The sequence below is a fragment of the Eschscholzia californica genome, unplaced genomic scaffold, assembly GCF_041429995.1.
Source record: "Eschscholzia californica isolate CP2 unplaced genomic scaffold, dmEscCali1.0.p SCAF_1, whole genome shotgun sequence".
Lineage (NCBI taxonomy): Eukaryota > Viridiplantae > Streptophyta > Magnoliopsida > Ranunculales > Papaveraceae > Eschscholzia > Eschscholzia californica.
The window spans coordinates 56,275,052-56,295,754 of record NW_028238198.1 but is presented as its reverse complement, the minus strand read 5'-3'; the positions used below and the strand labels follow the sequence as shown (position 1 = coordinate 56,295,754).

The following is a 20,703-nucleotide window of genomic DNA, read 5'->3' as shown; positions in this document are numbered from 1 at the left end:
TGGATAGTAGTTGTAGTATTCAGGTCCATATGCTACTTGGGACAAACTATCGTATGAATACATTTGTCCGACCATTATCATCTCTACACCTACATACACCTACAAGGAACCAAATAACATATTATATCTAAAACATATTTCAAAAGAGCAGAGGAAAATGGTGGGGGGGGGGGGGGGGTTCAGTAATTCACCCATTTTTGGGTGAATTACTGAAACCCCCACCTTTTCATAATGCACTTTACTGAAACCACCACCTTTTACTAGTAATTACTGAAACGCCCGACTTCCGTCAGATTTAACGGAATTACGTCGTTAGGGAGAGTTTATTTACTGAAAAGCCCATTTGTTAAACAACCCCCCGTTTTCTAGGACCAAATGGTTGGGGCGCCTTCGAGCAAATACGCTGGGGCGCTTATAACGCCCACCCTCTTTACTCAATTCGACCAGCAGCTTGAAATCGATAGGAAACCAGGTAGTTCAAAATCGAAACCCTACCAGTACTCTATCTCTCTCTCCATTCGGTTTGTGTGAAACCCCATGAAAGCATCTCTATATCTCTAATAGGGTTGTGAGAAACCCCTACAAGGTACTACTCTCTCTCTCTCTCTCCCTCTCCCTCTCTCCCTCTCTCTCGGTTTTGGGCTTGTTAGGATAAGCTAGGGTTTTAATATATAGGATAAGCTGGTTCGTTTTTCTCTTTCGCTCCATTCGAACTCGAACTATGGTTGTTTTAATGGAGTAATTTCTTGTTTAGAAATTACTAGGGTACTTCATTGAATCAGTGAATAGGAAATTTCTTGATAAGCTAGGGTAATTTACTTGATTTATCTTGAAATTGGAACTCCATTGAACAAGTTTTTTTTATTTTCTTGATTTGCCTAAAATGTAATGATTTGTTTGAATTTCTTTAGAACTCCATTGAATCAATAAATTGAAGCTTGATTTTGGTGAAATTTGCTTGATTTGCCAAAAATGTATTGATTTGTTTGAATTATCTCTGTTTAGAACTCCATTGAATGAGTAAATTGATGCTTCATTTACAATGTTAATATGTAGTTTTAGGGCACCAAAGTCATATAAGATACTTAAATGAAACCCTGTACTTGAGACCCTTATGTTTTTCCCCGTGAGCTTTCAGCACTTCGCCCTACTTCGAAAACACGAGAGAGAGAACATCAGAGAGATCGAAAGATCGAAGAGAGAGAGAGAGAGAGAGAGAGAGAGAGAGAGAGAGAGAGAGAGAGAGAGAGAGAGAGAGAGAGAGAGAGGGAGAGGGAGAGGGAGAGGGAGAGGAAGTTGCCGACGTATAAACCTTAAAAAACGCGAGATGAAGCCTGAGGTTAGTGTTCTTCGACCTTTTTTGCTGGTTTACTTAATCGATCTTCATATTACATCTTCTAAGTTTACTTTCTCGATTACAATTCTGTTTGTACATATTAGGGATTTTCTAGAGTTTAGGGTTTTAGTAGTAAATAATAGTTTATTGATTTATAATCACTTGAGAATGATATGCGGAATTCGAATATCAACTACACTGTTTTTCTATATTATCCTTTATGAATTGTGTTGTTTGTATTATCTTTTCCCATTGCGGTAGTTGTATTATCTTTTGTATCCTGCCTTACCTTTGCAGTGGCCCCATTTCTGAATTGTTCCCCATTTCTAAATTCGAATTTAGAAATGGGGAAAAATTGGATAGCATACTCTGCACTTTTGGATAGCATAATCGTTTAACTTACTCTACGAAATTCAAAATTGGGCTCTGAAGCAATTATCAAATTACAGGTTCTGGCGTTTTAATTGACTCCTGCTTTTCATCTAACATTGGCTAGGTTACAGCGAAGGAGGCCAACTAAAATCGTTTGATTCTAAGGTCTAGTGAGCTTTTCTTTATGCATTCATTACCACTATTATACCCATTAACATACTCCTGTATAAGACGATGCACCGACTGCTCTAGTGCTCTCCTAGGATTTGCTCAAATATCAAGATAGACATGATTATGTCAAAGTAGATCAAAATCAGTTTCAAGTTAAGTTTTGATTCGAGATTTGTTATAGAGGACTCTTATCAGCAGAAAGTAGATGGACTATGTGAACTTGTGAAGTTGAGCGAGAAATTGTTTCTCTTCAATCACCATAATCTTCAAGTAAACTCCGATATGTTTTGATTGAAAAATGGTATGCTCTGATTTTTAACTTCTACACAGGGCTGGTTTATGAAATTTGGGCAAAGATTATTGAATATATGAACACTGAAACGTGCCTTTCTTGAATCAATCGCTTTGCTTCTCTTCTGTTTTTTTTTTCAAGGATCATAACCGAATCATTTCTGGAATAACCTGTTCAATTCTTAAATCTCAGTTTTTTCCTTGATTTGTTTTACTAAATTGCATAAAAACCTAAACATTGACCATCATAGTTTCTTTTACTTGGAAGAACAAGATCTTCTAATTGATTTTCTTGATAGTACCGATGAATTCAAAGTCTTGACTCACTTTTTCTGTATAAAGCTGTTGTTGTCTTCTTTCTTGCAACTAATTAAGCGTAGCTATCATTACTATTTACTAGAAGACATGTTGCTTTCTTGTCCTATCACTTACTTGTTATATCATTATATTAAAGAAGTTTCGATATTACCTTATGCAAGTACATATGTTCTATTTGTCCACCAATAATTAAGGGAAGGATTCCACAATCTTGGGGATTGATGCTTAAGTCATGGTACCCAATAATTGATTTTTTCTTATTTACACTACTGCACCTGCTTCATAATAGTGATGCTTAAGAAACTTCAATGTGCTATGTAGTACATTGTTCCATCAATATTCGAGGGAGAATTATACATTTGTCCATTGTGATGCTTAAGAATTGAAACTTTAATTTGGTATACCACATTGTTCCATCAACATTCGAGAGAAAGATTATACATTTGCCGGTTGTGATGCTTGAGAAATGGAACCTCAATGTGGTATACCACATTGTTTCGTCGATATTCGAGAGAAAGATTTTACATTTGCTGGTTGTGATGCTTGAGAAATGGAACCTTAATGTGGTATACCACATTGTTCCATCGATATTTTCGGGAAAGATTATATATTTGTCGGTTGTGATGCCTAAGAAATGGAACTTTAATGTGGTATACCACATTGTTCCATCGATATTTTCGGGATGGATTTAAATTTGTTGGCTGTGATGCTTAAGAAATGGAACTTTAATGTGGTAAGCCACATTGTTCCATCAATATTTTCGGGAAGGAATATACATTTGTCCACTGTGATGCCTAAGAAATGGAACTATTATGTGGTATACCACATTGTTCAATCAATATTTTCGAGAAGGATTATACATTTGTCGGTCGTGATGCCTAAGAAACAGATCCTAAATGTGGTATATCACATTGTTCTATCAATATTTTCAAGAAGGATTACAGATTTGCCGGTTGTGATGCCTAAATAATGGAACTTTAATGTGGTATACCACATTGTTCCATGAATAATTTCGAGAAGGATTATACATTTGTCGGTTGTGATGCCTAAGAAATGGAACTTCAATGAGGTATACCACATTGTTCCATGTGTATTTTTGGGAAGAAATAAATATTTGTCGGTTGTGATGCCTAAGAAATGGAAGTACAATGTGGGTCACCATATTTTTCCATCAATATTCTTGGGATGGATTATACATTTGTCGGTTTTGTCTGAATTGCTTGATTTTTGTAACAAACTTACTTTGTATGACCCTGCACCTCTTTATACGGATGTAAATTAGATTCCTTTTATTAGGAGGTGAATTTAAGGGGCCACGATCCGTTTGTTCCGGTCCATTTGTGGGTCTCGGACACCGAAAGCTTTACGAGGACTCAGGTGTAAAAGTAAACCTAAGTTGTAGCATCTGTCGCAGTTATTCATTGGTTAACTGCTTCAATCGGAATTGGCAATTTAGTTTGCACTTGAAAGATTTAGGAGAAATTTCATGACATCTTTGTAGATTTTCTTCTCGACTTTTGCTGCAAAGTTTCAAAATTCGGATCTGTGTTTTCAAGTTTTATAGTTGGAATGTTTTGTATCGTGATTGATTAGTTACTTTTTATGAGAACCCAAATGCTTTTCTGATATCTGCATAGCTCAATCAGATTTGCAGCTGAGAACACTAGTGTAATGCTATATTTTAACCTGTAATTCAAATAGTTCTACCAGTGGGTATTGATGCTTACTATTATGATCATCTACAAGTTTTTTAGTTGGTACTAACAATGCTGTGGTGGTTTGAATGATCTTACTACTATGATCATGGACAATACCCTACCATCAATAATTGTGGAATGCCTAATAGCCGTAAAGATTACACATTTGTCTTCTTCAGTTAAAAAACATTTGTGAAATCTGAAGAGAATCAGTTTGTACAATAGTTTTACAAGAGCATCTGTGAGGGGTTTGCATCATAAGTTCGGAATTAGAACTGGAGATTGGTTCTTTGCTAAGCCAATCTGATTCGTAAGCACAATTAATGCTTCGATCATTTACAATGATCATTCCAGACAAGAACAAGCTTAGCGTCTAATATCTCTTCTATAATGGAGAGTCAGTGAGCTTATACATATTTTTTTTTTGTATTAGTCTTCAAAAAGGATTCACTGAATTAAGTTCTCTCAGGCCTGGGAAATTAGATTTTGGTATTCATGGAGCAATTAATCTCTCTTAGATTAGAGAATAAATTAGACTGTAGTATAAAAGGCTTCATGAATAAACTCCATATTTATTGATTTCAACTCTATTGTTGTCTCATGTTTCAACTTTCAACATTGAGATTTGACATCGAAATCAGATTTTGACTTGAGATGTAAAATTGATTTATCTTAAGGTAATCAAGCAAAAATCTGTTTTTCCTAATGGCGAAAATCATGGCGGCCTAGTGTTTACTTTCTTTTTCTATTTCGAACAAAAAAGCAGTGAAGGAGAAAGAAGGCTAGTCAAGTTCCTCCAGATTGCTTGATTTACATTACAATTTAGAAGTACTTTTAGTTTTTGATTGACTTTTCCTCAATAGTCTATTTGGCAGTTGCACTTGAAAATTTGTAGAGAATTGTCCAGGCTGCAAAGATGCAAATACTGGAATCAGTTTGTTTTTCAGTTTTCATAGCTGGAATTTTCAAGAAAACCAGCGAGTTCAGCTTGCATTTGTCAACGAGAACTACGAAGATTATTTTTCTTATTTGATCGCCAAGATGTTGAAGATGATTATTGAGGTGAAAGAGGGAGAGAGGAAGGCTAGAAAGGTGAGTTCTCTTTCTACTTGAATCATATTACCTAAATAAGGTCATATTAATGGTATAGTATCTGCAGCTTGTTTATCACGTCACTACTAGTTAAATAATATCCATAGTGCATGTTGTATCGAAGAACTAATGTTTTCCAGTTTTTTTTTTCAATTGCTTGCGGTTGCCGGTTAGGATACATGCCTTGGGATATTGGTAATTCATCACTCATAAAATAAATGGTCTGGCCTATAAGTTTCTCCTCAGGAAACTCCACTACGAGGTTTGCTCGTAAGTTTGGAAGTTTGAATTGAAATATATTTCGTCACCAAGCCATTCTGATTTCTAAATAGAAGAACTAATTGCTCGAGACGGGTAATGATCTATTTAGATCGTGAATATAAGAATTATACTAGCTCTAAGCCTCTAGCTGCTTAACAATAATATCTTACATTGCGATAGCTGTCCCCTTATACTGAGACTACCCTAACTAAATATTTTTTCTGTAAATGACATGCTTCAATCACTTGCGGTAATCCTTCCAAACAAGCACAAGCTCTCTTTAATTACATGTCACAAAGCTTATCCAGGTGTATGCAATCACGTTAGTTGATGAAGTCTGCTTCTTCTTTTTAAATTCTACTTTTAGTGATAATTATCGCAAAATCCATTTTGATTATTTGCTGTTTTGTGTTTCTCAAAATTTATTAACCCTACTTTATTGTTTCAACTAGACTTATAGTGAGAGGGCAGGGTTTCAGCCTTAACCAGGTTGTTTGTCCGAATCCTTCGCAGTCGCGGTCACCGAGAAGCCTTATCGAAACTGTATCTGCATAGATCGGCAAATAAAATCAGTGAGGCTTGGGTGTAAAAGTTCACCCAAATTGTAGTCAACACAAATAACTTGAAATATTGACCAGACATCTAATGCCTACTTGCAGTTATTCATCAATTAACCGCTTGAACAAGAATGCCCGATCTCAGTTTGCTCTTGAAAGATTGAGTGAAATTGATAGAGCATCTTCGTGGAATTGGCCGAGCATCCAATTTATTAACTCTACTCTTATTTATTAGTTTTTCAATTTTATAGTTGGATATCTTATGACGTAATGGATTAGTTATTTCTAAAGAAAAAGTGAAGAGTTCATATAACATTTCACAAAATATGATACTTTTCTAATATTGAATTGCAGGATAACATGATTATTGAGGTGAAGGAGGGAATAAATTGGATGGTTAAAAAGGAGAGCTTCGTTTAAAAATTGCAGGTAGTTCTCTTTCTAATTAAACATATCAGTCGTATAGTATCTGCAGTTGCTCTCTCATCGCTTATCACTATTAGTTACATAATGTCTATAGTCGTCAATGACACATAAAAAACTCTGCCCGCGTATATTGAAACCTTGGCGGTTATTTTGTTTTGTATTTCATGGTATTGTCTGAGACCGTCATAAACATATTAATGTGCCATGACATTAGTATGAAAGATGCAAACGACCTGTCAAAGCTAAAACACCTTTTAGGAAAATTGAGGAACCGTACATGATAGTCTAACAGACTGTCGACACAAAATTGAACTGACACTAAGGCACACAATCATTTTTCCTATGCACAATGGATGCAATACAGACTTGCTGATTTAGTAACCGTGGAAGTATTTTTTAAGCTATCATTATATTAATTAATAAATTATAGAAGTAGCGCGGAGGTGAAATTATCTTCATATTTTTCGGTAGTAAAATTTATTTTTATGACTCGGAGTCTATAGGCCTCCATCAAACAAAAATCCTACTTATATTCCTGCTTGGTAGTGTGTGACTGTATGTGTGGTGAAAATGGTGGGCGTGTGTTTGGTGGTTTGGCGATGGAGGAAGTGGTGGAGGCAGCGACGGAACTATGATTCCGAGGAGGCTGATATATATATATATATATATATATATATATATACATATATACAAGACTGTTTACTTAAGTAGTTTTTTAAGCTCTATTTAAACTCATTTTTTTCTGGAATACAAACAACAACATAAATATTAAATATAATCGCAATAATTGCAATCACATACTATCTCTATAAAGTATAAGCTTTTAAGAATATTAGACTATAAGGATCAAGATCCGAAGATCTCAAATATCAACCTACCACTATATATGAAGATTTAAAATATATTATTTAGTTATCTTGTACATCATCTTGTCCTTTTACGGTAGGTTTAGCACAAGATTTCATTTAGTCGTGATTTTGCAGATGAAGAACATCTTCTTCCTCGTCAAATCCTCCTGTTTCTTCATCTGTTGTTAACAAAAAAACCCTAAATATTACAGAAAAACAGGAGGGGAAGAATGAAAATGATCAAGTTGATCAAGTTTCTGGAAAGGATTTGGTTTTAGTGATTTGAGTTTAGGTTGGCAAAAGATCCAGTTAAAATGCTTCCAAGTGATGTTACTCTGATGGAAAGTTAGTTACTCTTCAACTCAGTAATGTCCCTACAAATTTAAATTCATCATCTTCTTCAATATACTCATCATAGTCCTCATTATTATTAGTTTCTAATCTAGAAGAACAATCAAGATTTTCATTAGATTCAAAAATCCAAAATTAATGAGTCAAATTAACCTAAACCGAAATCCACCAAGAGCAAGATTAGCAATATCAAGACGAGGAGGATCACACAAAAATGTCAGAGTTGAACGTAGTTCAATGCACAGAGTTCCTGAATAAAATCAAATTCCAGCCATCGGATTAACAGTGGACAGCCCAAGAATGAATTCTTCTACTAAAATTGTGTTCTAAAGCTTTAGAATGAAGTTCCAGTAGCCCAAACTTGAGTAGGTTACATCACTTTCATACTTTGCCAATCTCCAAAACCGAAGAAATTTCTTATTTGGTTTTTTCAAACTATTTGCGGTCTTCTATCACTTGTATGCACCTTTAATAATCGGTGAGGCTCCATAGAATTCCCAATTCCATCCACATTATATGTTTTGACATCAGCAGTGTATGTGTCACGTTTAATCCATTAATTGATATTTTTTTCTTATTTAAACTATTGGGGTTTGACATTAGCAGTGTATGTCATATTTGATCCAATAATTGATATTTTTTCATATTTAAACTATTACACCTGCTTCATAATAGTGGGAAGGATTATACGTTTATCGATAGTGAGGCTTAAGAAAAGAAACTTTAAATTCGTATATAGTATATTGTTCCATCAATATTCGAGGAAAAATTATACATTTGTCCGTTGTGATGCTTAATAACAGAAACTTTAATGTGGTATATCACATTGTTTCATCAATATTCGAGGGAAAGATTATACATTTGTTGGTTGTGGTGCAATAAGAAATAGAACTTTAATATGACATACCATATATTTCTGTCAATAATCGAGGGAAGGACTACATATTTGTTAGTTGTGATGCCTAAAAAATGGAACTTTAAGGTGGTATACCACATTGTTCAATCGATATTTTCGGGAAGGATTATACATTTGTCGGCTGTGATGCCTAAGAACTGGGTCTTTAATGTGCATACCACATTGTTCCGATCAATATTTTCGGGAAAGATTATACATTTGTCGTCTGTGATGCCTAGGAAATGGAACTTTAATGTGGTATACCACATTGTTCCACAATATTTTTGGGAAGGATTATACATTTGTCGGTTGTAATGCCTAAGAAATAAAACTTTAATGTGGTATACATTCACATTATTTTCGAGAAGGATTATACATTTGTCGGTTGTAAGCCTAAGAATGGAACTTCAATTTGGTATACCACATTGTTCCATCAATATTTTTGTGAAGGATTATACATTTGCCCAAGAAATGGAACTTTAATGTGGTATACCACATTATTGCATCAAAATTTTCAAGAAAGATTTTACATTAGTCGGTTGTGATGCCTTAGGAATGGAACTTCAATGTGGTATAACACATTGTTCCATCAATATTCAAGAGAAGGATTATACATTTGTTGGTTGTGATGCTTGAAAAATGGAACATTAATGTGGTAGATTTCCATCAACATTGAAGGAAAGGTTTAAACATTTGTCTGTTGTGCTGCTTGAGAAATGGAATTTTAATGTAGTATACCATATATTTCTATCAACAGTGGAGGACAGAATTATCCGTTTGTCGGTTGTGATGCCTAAGAAATGAAACTTAATGTGGTATACCACATTGTCCCATCAATGTTTACGGGAAGGATTATACATTCGTTGGCTATAATGCTTAATAAATGGAACTTTAATGTGTTGTACCATATATTTCAATCAATAACCGTGGGAAGGATTACACACTTGAGGGTAGTGATGCTTAAGATATGAGAGTTGTATATACCATAGTGTTCCATGAATAATCGAGGGAAAGATTATACGTATGTCGGTAGCGATGCTTGAGAAATGGAACTATAATATGGTATACCATATTTAACCATCAATAATAGATGAAGGATTATACCTTTGTCGATAGTGATGCTTAAGAAATGAATATATATATATCCCATATATACATATCTCATATTTTGTTTGTTATTCATTATCTCAAAGTAGTATCTTCAATTATCCCATAACCACCCAGCTGTAAGGGGTGTGCATCTTAAGTTTGGAATTAGAACTGGAGATTAGTTTGTCGCTGAGCCAATCTGAATCGTAAATAGAATAATTGAATTTGTGATTCTATTATTGTAGCTTTTAGTGTTAAAGAATGTTCTTATCTTGCGTTACAATACCAGGATTCTTATACAGGAACTCTACTAGCTCGTCAAGACATGCTTCGATCATTATTTACAATGATCATTCCAGACAAGTCCAAGCTTAGCTCCTAATATCTCTTTTATAATGGAGAGCCAGCGCCATATTTCGTCTTCGAGAAGGTTTCACTGAATCAAGTTATCTCAGGCCTGAAATTAGATTGGACTACAAAAGTTTTCATGAATAACTGCTATATTGTCTATTTCAATTTGTAGTGTTATCTCATGTTTGACAGTAAGATAATGACATCGAAATCAGATTTCGACCATGAAATGTAAATTGATTTCTCTTTGAGGTAATCAAATCTGTTTTTTTATGGCTAGAAAAAATCATGCCAGCCAAGTGTTCGCTTTCTTTTTCGATTTCGAAGAAAAAGACAGTGAAGGAGAAATAAGGCTAGTCAATTCCTCCAGATTTCTTGATTTACATTACAATTTAGAAGTACTTTTATAATTTTTGATTAACTTTTACTCAATACCATTAATTAGAAAATTGGGACTAGAAATCTGGTAGTCTATTTGCAGTTATTAATAGTTTGCACGGAAAATTGGTAGAGAAATGTGAAGGTTGCAAAGATGCGTAAACTGGAATCAGTTTGTTCATCTCGCATTTGCCAACTAGAACTACAAAGATTAATTTTCTGATTTGTTTCCAAGATGTTGAAGATGATTATTGAGGTGAAAGAGGGAGAGAGGAAGGCTAGAAAGGTGAGTTCTCTGTCTAGTTGAATTATATTACCTAGTAAGCTAATATTAATGGTATAGTATCTACCATTTACTCTAGTTTTGCTTTTCAACTGCTGAAGGTTAAAGATACATGCCTGGGGATATTGGGATCCATCACTCATAAAATAGTGTGGCCCATAAGTTTTCCACTGCGGAACTCCACTACGAGGTTTGCTCATTAGTTTGGAAGTTGGAACTGAAATTTATTTCGTTACCAATCCTTTCTGATTACTAACTAGAAGAATAAATTGCTAGAGACGGGTAGTGGTCTATTGAGGTCGTGAATATTCCAATTATATCAACTCTAAGCCTTGAGCTGCTCAACAATACTATGTTACATTACGGTAGCTGGCTCCTCATACTGGGACTAACCTAACCAAATATTTGTTTTTTTACTGTAAACGACATGCTTCAATCATTTGCTGTAACCCTTCCATAGAACAAGCTTATCGCCTAATGTCTCTTTGGTTACAAGTCACGTAGCTTATCCAGGTAGATGCATTCACAATAATTGATGAAGTTGGATTCTTCTTGCAAAATTCTACTTTTATTGATAATTATCCCAAATTCCATTTTTGTTATTTGCTCTTTTGTGTTTCTAGAAATTTGTTTACTCGACTTTATGGTTTCAAATAAAATTATAGTTAGAGGGCGTGGGGGGTTTCAGCCTGAACCAGATTGTGCCAAATCCTTCACAGTCGCGGTAACCGGAAGCCTTATCTAGACTGTACCTGCACAGGTCGGCAAATAAAATCAATGGCGCTCGGGTGTAAAAGTTCATCCAAGTTGTAGTCAACACTAATAACTTGAAATATTGACTAGACACCTAAGACCTGCCTGCAGTTGTTCATCAATTAACCGCTTGAACAAGAATATCCGATCTCAGTTTGCTCTTGAAAGATTGAGTGGAATTGACAGAGCATCTTTATAGATTTTTCTTCTTGAGTTTTGACTACTCCTATATTTTTCAATTTTATGGTTGGATTTCTTATGACATAATAGATTAGTTATTTCTAAAGAAAAAGTAAAGAGTTCATATAACATCTGACAAAATATGATGCTTTTCTAATATTAAATTGCAGGATAACATGATTATTGAGGTGAAGGGGGGGAGAAATTGGATGGTCAAAAAGGCGAGCTTCGTTTAAAAATGTGCAGGTAATTCTCTTTCTAGTTAAACATATCAGTTGTATAGTATCTGCAGTTTCTCTCTCATCGCTTATCACTATTAGTTACATAGTGTCTATAGTCGTCAATCACGCATAAAAAACTCTGGCCGAGTATATTGTAACCTTGCCGCTATTTTGTTTTCTATTTCATGGGATTGTTTGAGACCGTCATAAACATATTAATGTGTCGAGACATTAGTATAAAAGATGCAAACGACCTGTCAAAGTTAAAACGCATTTTAGGAAAATTTAGGAACCGTACATGATAGTGTGGTTGACCGTCGGCACAAAATTGAACTGACTGTAAGGCACACAATCATTTTTCTTATGCATAATGGATGCACTTCAGACTCGCTGTCTCAATAGGAACTAGCAACCTTTGAAGTATTTTTTAAGCTATCATTAAATTAATGAATAAATTATAGAAGTAGGGCGGGGGTACAATTATTTTCATATTTTTTGGTAGTAAAATTTATTTTTGTGACTCAAAGTCTATCGGCCTCCATTAACAAAAATCCTACTCATGCCCCGGGTTGGTGGTGTGTGACTGTGTGTGGTGAAAATGGTGGGCGTGTGTGTGGTGGTGGCAATGAAGTGGTGGAGGTGTTGTGGTGGTGGTGGAGGCAAAGACGGAACTACTATTCTGTGGAGGCCGATATATATATATGTGTGTGTGTGTGTGTGTGTGTGTGTGTGTGTGTGTGTGTGTGTGTGTGTAGTGGTGGTAGAGGCAGAGACTATGTACTTCAAATATTTATTTAAGCCCTATTTTTTTTCTGGACTACAAACAACATAAACATTAGATATAATCGCAATAATTGCAATCACAGACTATCATTATAAAGTATAAGCTTTTGCATAAGGGTAAACGTGTCATTTTGGCAACATAAGGGTAACAATTTCATTTGGTAGCGTAAGAGTAAAAATGTCGTTATATTAATGAAAAAATTATAGAAGTAGCGTAAGAGTAAAAATGTGGTATGCCCCATTGTGGCATAAAATTTTTCAAGAAAGATTTTACATTTGTCGGTTGTGATCCCTAAGGAATGGACTTCAATGTGGTATAACACATTGTTCCATCAATATTCGAGGGAAGGATTATACGTTTGTCGGTTGTGATGCTTGAAAAATGGAACATTAATGTGGTAGATTTCCATCAATATTCAAAGGAAGGATTAAACATTTGTCGGTTGTGATGCTTGAGAAATGGAATTTTGATGTAGTATACCATATATTTCTATCAACAATGGAGGAAAGAATTATCAATTTGTCGGTTGTGATACCAAAGAAATGAAACTTTAATGTGGTATACCACATTGTCCCATCAATGTTTACGGGAAGGATTATACATTTGTTGGCTATAATGCTTAATAAATGGAACTTTAATGTGTTATACCATATATTTAAATCAATAATCGTGGGAAGGATTACACACTTGAGGGTAGTGAGAAATATTATACATATGTGGATAGTGATGCTTAAGAAATAAAGTATTAATAACCGAGTGAAGATTATACATCTGTGGGTCGTATGCTTAAGAATGAAACTTCGATGTGGTATACAATATTGTTCTTACATTAACCGAGGGAAGGATTAGAAATTTGTCGATTGTGATGCTTACGAAATGGAATTTTAATAACTGAGGGAAGGATAGTACATCTTTGGGTAGTGATCCTTAAGAAATAGAACTTGTTGAGTTTGATCATTGATACACTAACAAATATAGTGGTGATTTAAGTGGTGCACGATTTTGCCTACTGAATTCAACTATATTATAATATAGTTATAATATAATAGTTTTCAGTTTTTGTTGCTTGATTTATGCTTTTTTGGTTTGTTGATGCACACGAACATGAACGATAGTTTACGACAGGATACGGAGATTAAGAGATACGTTACTGAACAACCATTGGGATTACACAATTTGTACAATAACATCTGGATTTGTTCCTTGTGTTACCAAATGCCAAAACAAGCGAGAAAATCAAAACATTTTTTTCGCCTATTGACCCATTTGGTTGAGATGCTGCATCTTCCATTATAATGTATTAATTGAGCTTGGTGGCAGCTAGTCAGGGGTTGAAAGGTAGTCTTTCTTGTATAACTTGGTTCTTGTAATGTTTGTTATCAGTTGCATATTCATTTGCAATAGGTCATCTTACGAATGACTTAACAGTAACGTCTAGGAGGATGAGGAAAGATCATATTTAGACTATATGGATATAGTTATTAGAAAAAGAAGTTATCATAGGATGGTAACAATTGATAGAAAACTTCTGTAGGAACAAAAGAGATCGTTAAGGCTCATATTATGTATGTTGTATCAAGGAGACCATGCCATGTAGGTTGGTCACTGGTTCTTAGCCCATCATACATTTTAGAAATATATAATACGGGGATGTTGGTCTTTCATCATCCTAATGGATTTTCTTTTTTGTCGCTTAAGTCAGTTTTCAAAAAAAGAATAAACTGAATTTGTAATTGTTCTGTAAAGCAGCTCTTCTTTATGAAGAAAGTATGCTGCATTGTGGTACCTAATTCTTCATACGGGAGCATCGGTGGCTGATATTTTAGTTACGATGAACAAACTTATTGCATTATGTCATTTAGGGGGCATTGAATCAACATTCTTAAGGGCTGGGAATTTAGCTTATTGGTGTAAAAAGCAATTTTCTCCTTCAGTATAGAACGTATTAAACTATAAAAGTTTAATAGATAACCAGATAATTATCTGTTTTTAGAGTAAAATCATGGCCTCGAAAGCAGTTTTGGGCCTAGGAATGTAAATTGATTCCTCTAATAGGTAACCAAATAATTTTTTGTTTCGGTAACAAGAGAAAATGATGCATTGTGACCTTGTGCTTATCTTCTCTCTTGATGTTGACAAAGACATCTCAGGAGGAAAAGAGGTTAGTTAACTTTGCCAGATTGCATGATTTACGCTACAACTTGAGCATACTTTTAGGGTTTTTGATCGACTTGTCTTAATACAATTAATATAAACTGTGACTCGAAACCGGACAGTGTATTTTTAGTTATTGTTGATGGCTTAAATATGAGTAAGCAATTTAGTCTGCACGTGAAAAGTTAAAGAGAATTTACAAGGCGGCAGAGATGTCAACACTAGAACAATCTGTTTTCAGCTTTCCTCGATTAAAGTTTTAATAAATCAAAGAGTTCATCTCGCATTTGACAAAGAGAACTCCATATGCTCTACGTTTGCATGCCCAGAAAGGTGAGGCTTCATGTGCAGGTATTTTTGGGTATACTACATTTGTCTGTTGTGATGTTTGAGAAATGCAACCTTAATGTGGTATACTACATTGTTCCATCGATATTTTCGGGAAGGATTATACATTTGTCGGTTGTGGCGCCTAAGAAATAGAACTTTAATGTGGTATACCACATTGTTCCATCGATACTTTCGGGAAATATTTATATTTGTCGGTTGTGATGCCTAAGAAATGGCACTTTAATGTGTAAACCACATTGTTCCTTCAATATTTTCGGGAAGGAATATACATTTGTCCGCTTTGATGCCTAAAAAATGGAATTTTAATGTGGTATACCACATTGTTCAATCAATATTTTCGAGAAGGTTTACGCATTTGTCGGATGTGATGTCTAAGAAATGGATCTTATATGTAGTAGATCACATTGTTCAATCAATATTTCGGAGAAGGATTACACATTTGTCAGTTGTGATGCCTAAATATTGAACTTTAATTCGGTATACCACATTGTTCCATGAATAATTTCGAGAAGGATTATACGTTTGTTGGTTGTAATGCCTAAGAAATCGAACTTTAATGTGGTATACGACATTGTTCGATGTGTATTTTTGAGAAGAAATAAATATTTGTCGGTTGTGATGCCTAAGAAATGGAAGTATAATGTGGTATACTACATTGTATCATAAAATTCTCGGGAAGAATTATACATTTGTCGGTATATTCTCGAGAAGAATTATACATATGTCGGTTGTGGTGCCTAGGAGATGGAACTTTAATGTGGTATACCGCATTGTTGCATCAATATTTTCAGAAGGCTTATACATTTGTCTGTTGTGATGCGTAGGAAATCGAACTTTTATGTGGTATACCACCTTATGTCATCAATATTTTGTGGAAAGGAATATACATTTATCTGTTGTGATGCCTAAGAAATGGAAATTTAATGTGGTATATACCACATTGTTCCATCAATATTTTTGGGAAGAATTATACTTTTGTTGGCTGTGATACGTAAGAAATGAAACTTTAACATGGCATACGCATACCCCATTGTTCCATCAATATTCTTGAGAAAGGTTATGACTTATAAATTTTGTCGGTTGTGATGCTTAAGATATTGAACTCTAATTTGTATACCACTTTGTTCTATCAATAATCGAGGGAAGGACTATACATTTGTCAGTTATGTTGGTTAAGAATGGAACTTCAATGTAGTATACCATATGTTTTCATAAATAATTTAGTGAAGGATTATACATTTGTCGAGGGAAGGATTATACATTTGTTGGTATTGATGCTTGAAATGGTACTTTAATGTGGTATACTATATATTTCCTTCAATATTCGAGGAAATGATTATACATTTGTCGGTTGTGATGCTTGAGAAAAGGAACTTTAATGTGGTATACTATATATATATATATATATACTAGGTGTCCACCGCGTCCTACGGATGCGGTAGATCCCTTTTGGCTAACGCCTTCGAGGTAGAATTTTGCTGTCAACTACGTCTTTGGGGTGCACGTATATCGGGACGGCATATCCCGAGACGTTTATGCGTCGCGAAATTCATTTATAGACCAATCCAACATTATACAGGGACCTGTAATTCGCATTTGTTATGCGAATCACAGTCCCTGTCTAATCCTAAATGGTCTAGAACTGAATTTCGCGACGCATAAACGTCTCGGGAGATGCCGTCCCGATATACGTGCACCCCAAAGACGTAGTTGACAGCAAAATTCTACCTCGAAGGCGTTAGCCAAAAGGGATCTACCGCGTCCTACGGACGCGGTGGACACCTAGTTGAAGAAAGAACATAGACTCTTGTCTATTTGTTTACTTTCTCAAACCCCCTTCAACAATTTGTAAGACAATTAATGTATATAAGATTATTGACACAAAAAATTATTCGTAAAAGCCTCACAAAAGACTCGTCATTCTAACAAAAAGTAACTTTATTTTGATGAATTATTATGGTATATGGGAACAACCCAAATAGGAGGTAGCACACAGAGAAGGGTTGTGAAAATATTAATAATTATGATAATCCATCGAAACAACTCGAATATGGGACGACAAAATTAGAAACACAGTTAAAGAGAGTTCGAGATAAAGAAAGATTAGGACAAATTTGATCACCCATAATTTACATATATCCCCTTCTCAACCAATATATCCCCTTATCAACCATCAAAAGATATGAAGAGTTTATAGATAAATACAAAATTGTTAATGTGATAAGGTAATTTTTTTCTTTTTGCAACATCTTAACAAAAGATAATAACAATTGGTTAAATTACTAATATATAAATTAAAGAGTGGATAATTACAATGCAATTAAGGAAACGATTCATGAAAAAATATCATTATCTCTGAAAAATGTGCAACTCAAATCAAATAACCGGAAATCTTAAGATGTATGTCTGAAGAAAACATATACAAATTTCAATCAAACCTAAGATCTTAGGAGAACAATTGAAGTCTAGAGGCCGTGATAGAGATATCTAAATGTATAATAATCTGGTTGATTCCTTTATCATCTTTCTTTCTCTACAAAAAAAAAGAAATTAATAGATTGAACATAAGAAATACACAAACAGTCTGAGAGAGATGGATTGAATTTTGAATAAAATGAAAATGACAGAAAGACAAATGAAAAGTATATGTAACTTATAAGAGCAATCAAAAACTTTTTTACTACTGAGTGATTATACATTGAAGACTATGAGCAAGAAATCATAATGTCTAAACAATAACCAAGGAAAAAACACAATACAATGAGATTCAACATTAGAGATGTAAAAAATAAAAATACATCTATTATGAAATCAGAGATAACATGACTAAAGAACCTACACAAATACAATTTAAGAATGTTGGAATACTAAATTATTGTTTGCTCCATCTTCCACTTCACCAAATGGTTAGCAACATCCTGCAATGACTACAGCATTCATGAAACCATCATCTCCATCTTCTAACTCATTGTTCAACTCACAATCTAATTTTATCCATGATGCCCACTCCTTAAATTAAAGAATACAAAAAAATCTGTACAATAAAAAATATCAAACAGAAAAATTCGAAGAAGAAGAGATACCTCAATCAAAGAAAAGGAGAAGAAGTCATGTTTGCCCATTAATCCATCTAAACAATTCAAAATAATTCAATGGAGAAGTAAAAAAAAAAGATATAAATCGACCAAGAAGATAGAGACTTTTTTGTTGAAAGAAGAAGATAAAAAATTATGACCGACATATATAGAGTGAGAGAAATTTATTTGGTGGAATAAATAAGGAAAGAAAATATATTATGGGTGGTTACACAAATTTCCTCTCCACTAATTTTGCTCACTCCCATGATCTTCTCCATGTTGTAAGGTATTATTTGTGTAAATTTCCATAATAGTCTTTCAGTTAATTACATTGAAGTTGACTTAGCCCGTAATTTCTCAAACAAATAAGGGTATGAAAATCCATAGGTAGTTTTGGAAGTTAAAGATTTGAGTTTAAACGTATTCGAGGGAAGGGTCATATATTTGTCGGTTGTGAGCCTAACAAATGAAACTTTAATGTGGAATACGACATTGCTCCATCAATATTTTTCGGGAAGGCTTATACATTTGTTGGTTGTGATGCCTAAGGAATGAAACTTTAATATGGTATACCACATTGTTTCATCAATAGTTTTAGGAAAGAATATACATTTGTCAGTTGTGATGATTAAGAAATTGAACTTTAATGTGGTTTACCATATATTTCCATCAATAATCGAGGGAAAGATTTTACATACCTGTGGATGACAACTTCAATAATTATGGATGATCCCCTAGATCCTTAATTATTGAACTTTAATGTAGTTTTAGGAAAGAATATTGAACTTTAATGTATAATCCTGGGGATGTTGGTCATTCATCATCCTAATGGACTTTATTGTTTGTCGTGAAGTCAATATGATTTAGAAAAAGAATAAATTGAATTTGTTCAATAATGTCAGCTCTTCCTTTGAAGAAAGTATGCTGCATTGTAGTACTTGATTCTTTATACATGAGTTTCGTTGGCTGATATTTATTTACGATGAACAAACTGATTATGTCTTTTGGGAGGCGCTAAATCAACATTCTTAAAGGTTGGTAATTCAGCTTATTGGTGTAATAACAAATCAGTTTTCTCCTCTAGTATATAGAATGTATTGGACTATAAAAGGTTTAAGGGATTACCAAATAATTGTCTGTTTTTAGAGTAAGATCATGGCTTCGAAAATAGGTTTAGATCTAAAAATGTAAATTGATTCCTATAATAGGTAACCAAATAAATTTTTGTTTTGGTGACTAGAGAAGCATCACTTCGAAAATAGTTTTAGATCTTCTCTCTTGATGTTGACGAAAAACAACGTAGGAGAAAAACGGATAGTTAATTTGACCAGATTGTTCGATTTACGTTACAACATGAGCATAATTTTATTGTTTTTGATTGGCCTTTCCGTAGTACTAATAATATAGACATGTATTTTTAGTTATTAATCGGCTGATGGCTTAAACAGGAGTAAGCAATTTAGTTTGCACTCGAAAAGTTCAAAAGAATTGACAAGGCTGCATTGATACCAGTACTAGAATCAGTTTGTTTTAGCTTTTGTAGATGGAAATTTAATAAAATCGAAGAGTTCAATCTAACATCTGACAAGGAGTGCTGCAAAGCCTCTGCTTTGCATCGCCAGAAAGGTGAGGCTTCTTGTACAGGTAGTTTGGGTATGTTTGTCATATCTTGACTGCATTTCCTAGTTAAAAATATAGGGCATGTTATATCTTCAGATATCTACTATGGACTCTATTTGAAGGTTTCATCAAAAGTTCGAAAGTTAGAATTAGAAATTATTTTGTCACCCTATTTCGTATGAGAAGAACAAACTGGTCGAGATGGGTTTGACAAATGTATATTCTTTCCTAAAACTACATTAAAGTTGCACTCTCGCAGTTATACATTTCCTAAAACTCTATTTGAAGCTTTCGTATGTTGCGTTATAATACCTAGATCCTTATAAAAGGATGATTCTAACTAATATATTGGTAGTGTGGATGACAACTTCAATAATTATGGATGATCCCCTCAGACAAACACAAGATTCTCGCACAATGTCTACTTTATTACCGAGACCCCTAAGTCACGAAGCTTATCAAGTATCTGCATTCATATTAAGGAGCTGCTAAATATGCTAACCCAAAGTTGGGAGGTCACTTATTGGTTTTTAGAGAGCAATTCTCTTCTACAGAAGAGAATGTAATGAACTACAAAAAGTTCCATGGGCGACCAGTTTACGATCCATTTTATTGTTTAACATAAAATCAAATTTTGAACTCTGTCGTATGTAAATGGGTCTGTCGTAAGAGTATCAACTAAAAAATTATCTTGATGGAAAGAAATAACCGTGCAATTTTGACTTGTAAATGTCTTGTCTATTGATGTGGAAGGAAAAAGTAGTGATAAAGAAATAAGGTCTGTAACCGTGTACCTTTTTATATGGATATAAAATTGATTCCTTTTATTAGGAGTTGAAGTTTAAGG

The 20,703-nt window shown here is 34.2% G+C and overlaps 1 long non-coding RNA gene across 6 annotated transcripts; it reads left to right on the top strand.

Moving 5' to 3' along the window:
• The first annotated feature begins 466 nt into the window (after positions 1-466).
• On the top strand, positions 467-15,762 carry LOC147567740 (uncharacterized). 6 transcript variants are annotated; one of them, XR_015230843.1, is made up of 7 exons: positions 467-586; positions 1,786-1,873; positions 5,049-5,277; positions 6,450-6,524; positions 10,669-10,719; positions 10,818-10,906; positions 11,820-15,762. It is a non-coding gene; the product is annotated as an uncharacterized LOC147567740 (long non-coding RNA). The 6 variants fall into 6 exon arrangements; XR_015230841.1 differs by having other exon boundaries at positions 10,669-10,906; XR_015230839.1 differs by lacking the exons at positions 10,669-10,719; positions 10,818-10,906; positions 11,820-15,762 and having other exon boundaries at positions 5,061-5,277; positions 6,450-6,769.
• The last annotated feature ends 4,941 nt before the right edge of the window (positions 15,763-20,703 follow it).